General features: G+C 40.6%; 1 pseudogene; it reads left to right on the top strand.

Annotated features, from left to right (window-relative positions):
* Window positions 1-3,956: 3,956 nt before the first annotated feature.
* LOC116753186 lies at window positions 3,957-5,233 on the top strand (annotated as a pseudogene).
* Window positions 5,234-6,257: the final 1,024 nt, after the last annotated feature.

Here is a 6,257-nt window from a genome sequence, read left to right on the forward strand (position 1 = left end):
CACAGAGCTCTGCAGAGAGGGCAGAATACCCTTTCTCCAGACGGTTGGTGCTTTGAGAATATAAACTGGCTTCAATTCCATCTTTGGGGGAAATAGGTTTGGGGCGATAATTGTATGTTTCAGAGACCTCAACTTCAGACAACTCCTACCTCTTTACCTGGCCCTGCCCCTACTTGCCATAAACCTTGTCAACCTACATAAACCCAGGAGGCAGTAATGAAGCAGAAAACATTTACTTGGGATCAAAGAATTGCAATTCGGGGAACACGTATCAAACTGGAACAAAATTAGAAATGTAAGAATGGGGGTTTCCCTGGTGGTGCAGTGGTTGGGAGTCCACCTGCCAGTGCAAGGGACATGGGTTCAGGCCCTGGCCCAGGAAGATCCCACGTGCCACTGAGCAACTAAGCCCGTGCACCACAGCTACTGAACCTGTGCTCTACAGCCCACGTGCCACAACTACTGAGCCCACGTGCCACAACTACTGAGCCCACGTGCCACAACTACTGAAGCCCACTTGCTTAGGGCCCATGCTCCACAACGGGAGAAGCCACAGCAATGAGAAGCCCACACAACATAATGAAGAGTAGCCCCCACTCTCCGCAACTAGAGGAAGCCCGCGCACAGCAATGAAAACCCAAGGCAGACAAAAATAAATTAATAAAATAAATAAATTAAAAAAAAAAGAAATGTAAGAATGTTCTGAATATCTCCCAGGAAAAACTTATTGAATATTTAGGAATAAACCTACCTAAGGACACAAAAGACCTGTATGCAGAAAATTATAAGGCACTGATGAAAGAAATTAAAGATGATACAAATAGATGGAGAGATATACCATGTTCTTGGATTGGAAGAATCAACATGGTGAAAATGACTCTACTACCCAAAGCAATCTACAGATTCAATGCAATCCCTATCAAACTACCACTGGCATTTTTCACAGAACTAAAACAAAAGATTTCACAATTTCTATGGAAACACAAAAGACCCCGAATAGCCAAAGCAATCTTGAGAACGAAAAATGGAGCTGGAAGAATCAGGCTCCCTGACTTCAGACTATACTACAAAGCTCCAGTAAACAAGACAGTACGGTACTGGCACAAAAACAGAAATACAGATCAATGGAACAGTATAGAAAGCCCAGAGATAAACCCACGCACAGATGGTAACCTTATCTTTGATAAAGGAGGCAAGAATATACAGTGGAGAAAAGATAGCTTCTTCAGTAAGTGGTGCTGGGAAAACTGTACAGGTACATGTAAAAGTATGAAATTAGAACACTCCCTAACACCATACACAAAAGTAAACTCAAAATGGATTAAAGACCTAAATGTAAGCCCCAAAACTATCAAACTATTAGAGGAAAACATAGGCAGAACACTCTATGACATAAATCACAGCAAGATCCTTTTTGACTCACCTCCTAGAGAAATGGAAATAAAAACAAAACTAAACAAATGGGACCTAATGAAACTTAAAAGCTTTTGCACAGTGAAGGAAACCATAAATAAGACCAAAGTACAACCCTGAGAATGGGAGAAAATATTTGCAAATGAAGAAACTGACAAAAGATTAATCTCCAAAATTTACAAGCAGCTCATGCAGCTCAATGACAAAAAAACAAACAACCCAATCCAAAAATAGGCAGAAGACCTAAATAGACATTTCTCCAAAGAAGATATACAGACTGCCAACAAACACATGAAAGAATGCTCAACATCATTAATCATTAGAGAAATGCAAATCAAAACTACAATGAGATATCATCTCACACCAGTCAGAATGGCCATCATCAAAAAATCTAGAAACAATAAATGCTGGAGAGGGTGAGGAGAAAAGGGAACACTCTTGCACTGCTTGTGGGAATGTGAATTGGTTCAGCCACTATGGAGAACAGTATGGAGGTTCCTTAAAAAACTACAAATAGAATTACCATATGACCCAGCAATCCCACTACTGGGCATATACCCTGAGAAAACCAAAATTCAAAAAGAGTCATGTACCAAAATGTTCATTGCAGCTCTATTTACAATAGCCCGGAGATGGAAACAACCTAAGCGCCCATCATCGGATGAATGGATAAAGAAGATGTGGCACATATACACAATGGAATATTACTCAGCCTTAAAAAGAAATGAAATTGAGCTATTTGTAATGAGATGGATAGACCTAGAGTCTGTCATACAGAGTGAAGTAAGTCAGAAAGAAAAAGACAAATACCGTATGCTAACACATATATATGGAATTTAAGGGAAAAAAATGTCATGAAGAACCTAGGGGTAAGACAGGAATAAAGACGCAGACCTACTGGAAAGCGGACTTGGGGATATGGGGAGGGGGAAGGGTGAGCTTTGACAGGGCGAGAGAGAGTCATGGACATATACACACTAACAAATGTAGTAAGGTAGATAGCTAGGGGGAAGCAGCCGCAGGGCACAGGGATATTAGCTCGGTGCTTTGTGACAGCCTGGAGGGGTGGGATAGGGAGAGTGGGAGGGAGGGAGACGCAAGAGGGGAGACATATGGGAACATATGTATATGTATAACTGATTCACTTTGTTGTAAAGCAGGAACTGACACACCATTGTAAAGCAATTATACCCCAATAAAGATGTTTAAAAAAAAAAAAAGAAAGAAAACTTCCTTTTACCAAATTAACACAATAATTTTGTAGATCAGTGTTCTGTAGACCACAATTAATGATCTTTTCCAGGGAAACATGCTGAAATGAAAATATTACAGCTTTCCCCATTAAAGATACATTGCTCTTTTGGAAGGCAGATCTAGGTTTTAAATAGTGTGCCCATTATAGAGTGGTCAAATGTGAAATAAAATAGACTGAGGCAAAGAACTGATGGCATTTCATGCTGGTTCATTGCACATGAATAAATGACTTCATTTCTCTGTTCCTCTCTCCTTTGCAGACTCCCAGATTTGCAGCTCCCACATGCCAATTTCAAGCATTTCAGTTTCATCTTTACCATTTGGGCCTTAGCTATACTATTTATGGCTTAATATATTTTATAATGTTATCCTATCCTATATATGAACTCAGAAATGCTGGCTATAAATTTTCTAATATAGATTAAACTAAATATAGACTACCGTTATCATAAAAATTTGATATGTGCAGTATCTAAAAACCACATGTGGCATTTAGGAACCACCTAAATAATTCAAGAGTCACTGAAAGTATTCAAGAGAGGTCCATTTGGTTTTCAGTGGGAGCTATATGTGCCAACCAAATGTATTAACTCATTTGAATCTCACTATACATGAGGAGGATACTGTTTTATATACATTTTACAGATGTGTAAACTGAGACACAGAAAGACTTGCATGTCCTAGTCACAGAGCAGGCTCTACGGCTGACCCAGATTTCCGCCATGACACACTGACTTCAGAGCCTGTGCTCATAGCCATGATACAATAGTGCCCCTTGAGGTCTGTTTCCAGACCCAGACCAAGTTTTCAGATGCACAGAGATTGCTTCCAGTACAACTACACCATTCTAATGTGCATTTTCATTATGTGCTCTTTAATCATCCTATATATACTCTTCCATGAAGAGACTGTAACCTTTGGAGACCAATCGAGGAGTCAGCATTTGGGAAGGATTTGGCTAATCTGAGGTCCTGGAAAAGGGGCTGAGGTACCTTCGAACCATAGGCCATCTATTAGACAATATACTTTCATCACATTATATTACTCCCTGTGGTTCCTACTGACACCAAAATGCCACGCAAGTCTCAATTTGTCAACCATTCCTGAGCCCCTCATTTATGCCTGTCAGTTTGCTAATCAATGTGAAGGATACATGATTGCCCATTACCTATCACTGCCAAACTAACTACCCCAAAATTCAGTGGCTTAAAACAGGCAATTTATTTTGCCCACAATTTTATGGGTCAGGAATCCTGGAAGAGCCTAGAGGGACAGTTCACCTCTGATCCATGTGGCAGCAAGTAGGGTGGCAAGAACTAAAGGACCCACTTCCAAGATGGCTTCTTCACTTGGGGGTCTGATACTTGTGTTTCTTGGTCACCTTTTTCCTCCATATGGTATTTTATCCTCCAGGGCCTCTTCATATAGCTTGGGCTTTTTGCAGCATGGTGATCTAGGATAACTGCACATCTTACATGGTGTCTTGCTTCTATGAGGAAGGAAGCAGAAGTTGACAGCTCAATTAAGAGTTATGCTCAGACTGGTACAGCATCACTTCTAACATATGCTGTTGTTCAAAAGTGTCATGGGCTCACCCAGATTCAAGGGGGTGGGAAAATATTCTACCTGCTGATGGGAGAGTATCAAGGTCATATAGTGAAAGAGCATGAGGGGGTGGGAAATATTATTGCTGTCATCTTTGGAACATACAGTCTTCCACACCTCAAAAAGCTTTTACTCTAACTCACGGGTTCATCAATAAAAGTCCATGGATAAAATTTAGGAGGTCTGTGAACTTGGAAGGAAATAAATCATATTTTTATTTTCTCTAATCTCTAAACTTTAGCATTTCTATCCATTCTGAATGTAGGCACAAACTACAGGAGTTATAGCAATACCTGTGATTTTGTTACCAATAAAAATCACAGATATTTTTACAGCACATTCAGTTGGGTATCGGGGCCTGATCCTGGCCTATGGGAGCTTCGATGGGGCTATATCCCTACTGACCTATTCCATGTTGGGCCAATGGGAAGTGAAGAAGATCAATAACGCTCACACTACTGGCTTCAAAGCAGTGAGCTGAGCCCCTGCTGTCATGCCTGGAAGCTCCATAGACCAGCCATCTGGGCAGAAGTCCAACTACGTCAAGAAATATGCATCAGGCGGCTGTGACAACCTCATTAAACTGTGGAAGGAGGAGGAGGACGGCCAGTGGAAGGAAGAGCAGAAGTTGAAAGCACACAGTGACTGGGTTTGAGACATTGCCTGGGCCAGCTCCATTGGCCTGCCTACCAGCACCATTGCCAGCTGCTCCCAGGATGGTCGAGTGTTCAGTTGTACCTGTGATGATGTCACGGGCAATACATGGTCTCCCAAACTGTTGCACAAGTTCATTGATGTTGTATGGCATGTGAGCTTGTCCATCACAGCCAACGTCCTGGCTATCTCAGGCAGAGACAATAATATGACCCTGTGGAAGGAGTCAGTCAACTGGCAGTGGGTGTGCATCAGTGATGCCAACAAGGGCCAGGGTTCCATGTCCACTTCAGTCACAGAGAAGTGACTGAGAATGAGGAGTGACAAGACAGGCAGGGCCTAGCTCTCTACCTGCTGCCTCCAGGACTGCCCTTTCCTGGGCCAACTGACCACACAGCTGGGAGGAAAAATGCTCAACTCCCACAATATCACTTGCTCCTGGGAGTCATAACAAATGCAACCAGATTCATCATCTGCCTTAACATGATTTGATAAGGTTTGTAATATACTGTTCAGCTGAATGCACTCTTGTTAAGAGGGAAAAACTACAAATGACCTTCAAATCTATTATTTTAAAATACTCTGGGTCATTTTTATGTAACTTTTAGGTGCAGGCATCATTTGTGGGGGCAGGGGGGTGTTTCCAAAGTATTTAAATAAATTCATATTACTTATAAACAACAAAAACAAAAATGCCTGGATGCTATAGCTTCAATTCTGAGAAAAAAAATTATGAACTTAATATTATATATCCAGTAAACATGTCAATCAAATGAGAGGGAAAATTAAGTCACTTTCAGACTTTTAAAAATTCAGCAGCTTATTCCTCATGCATCCTTTTAAGAAAATTACTTTTGAAGATATTCTTTAGCCAAAACAAGAATAAAATTCAAGAAAGGTAAAGACTGGAGATCCAAGATAACTGACTCCAATCCAGGACAAGAAGTCAGGATGACAGGTTGGCATCCGTCCCAGAGAGCACCTGGTCCAGATTGAAATAAAAATTCAGAGGGTTCTGGGAAATGTATCTACAATAATTACATTGCATCCCTTACCATGAATAGAATATGTTTAGGAAGATAGATAATATTAGTGACTTGAAGACACATGATTAAAAATTAAATTAAAGACACTTTGAAATCAATATTAATACAATCACAATAATGGAAACAATGTGTATTGATATTTTCAATTTTAGACTCAACCAATGGACACACCATGAAAGGATTAATTATGGTTACAGAAGAGATGATAAAACCTCACAAAAGTTGGCAGAAGGGCATGAAGATAGAAGAGTGGTAAAAGAGGTAGAGAGAAGTATAGGAGTCCTA

This window comes from Phocoena sinus, chromosome 4, assembly GCF_008692025.1.
Source record: "Phocoena sinus isolate mPhoSin1 chromosome 4, mPhoSin1.pri, whole genome shotgun sequence".
Classification (NCBI taxonomy): domain Eukaryota; kingdom Metazoa; phylum Chordata; class Mammalia; order Artiodactyla; family Phocoenidae; genus Phocoena; species Phocoena sinus.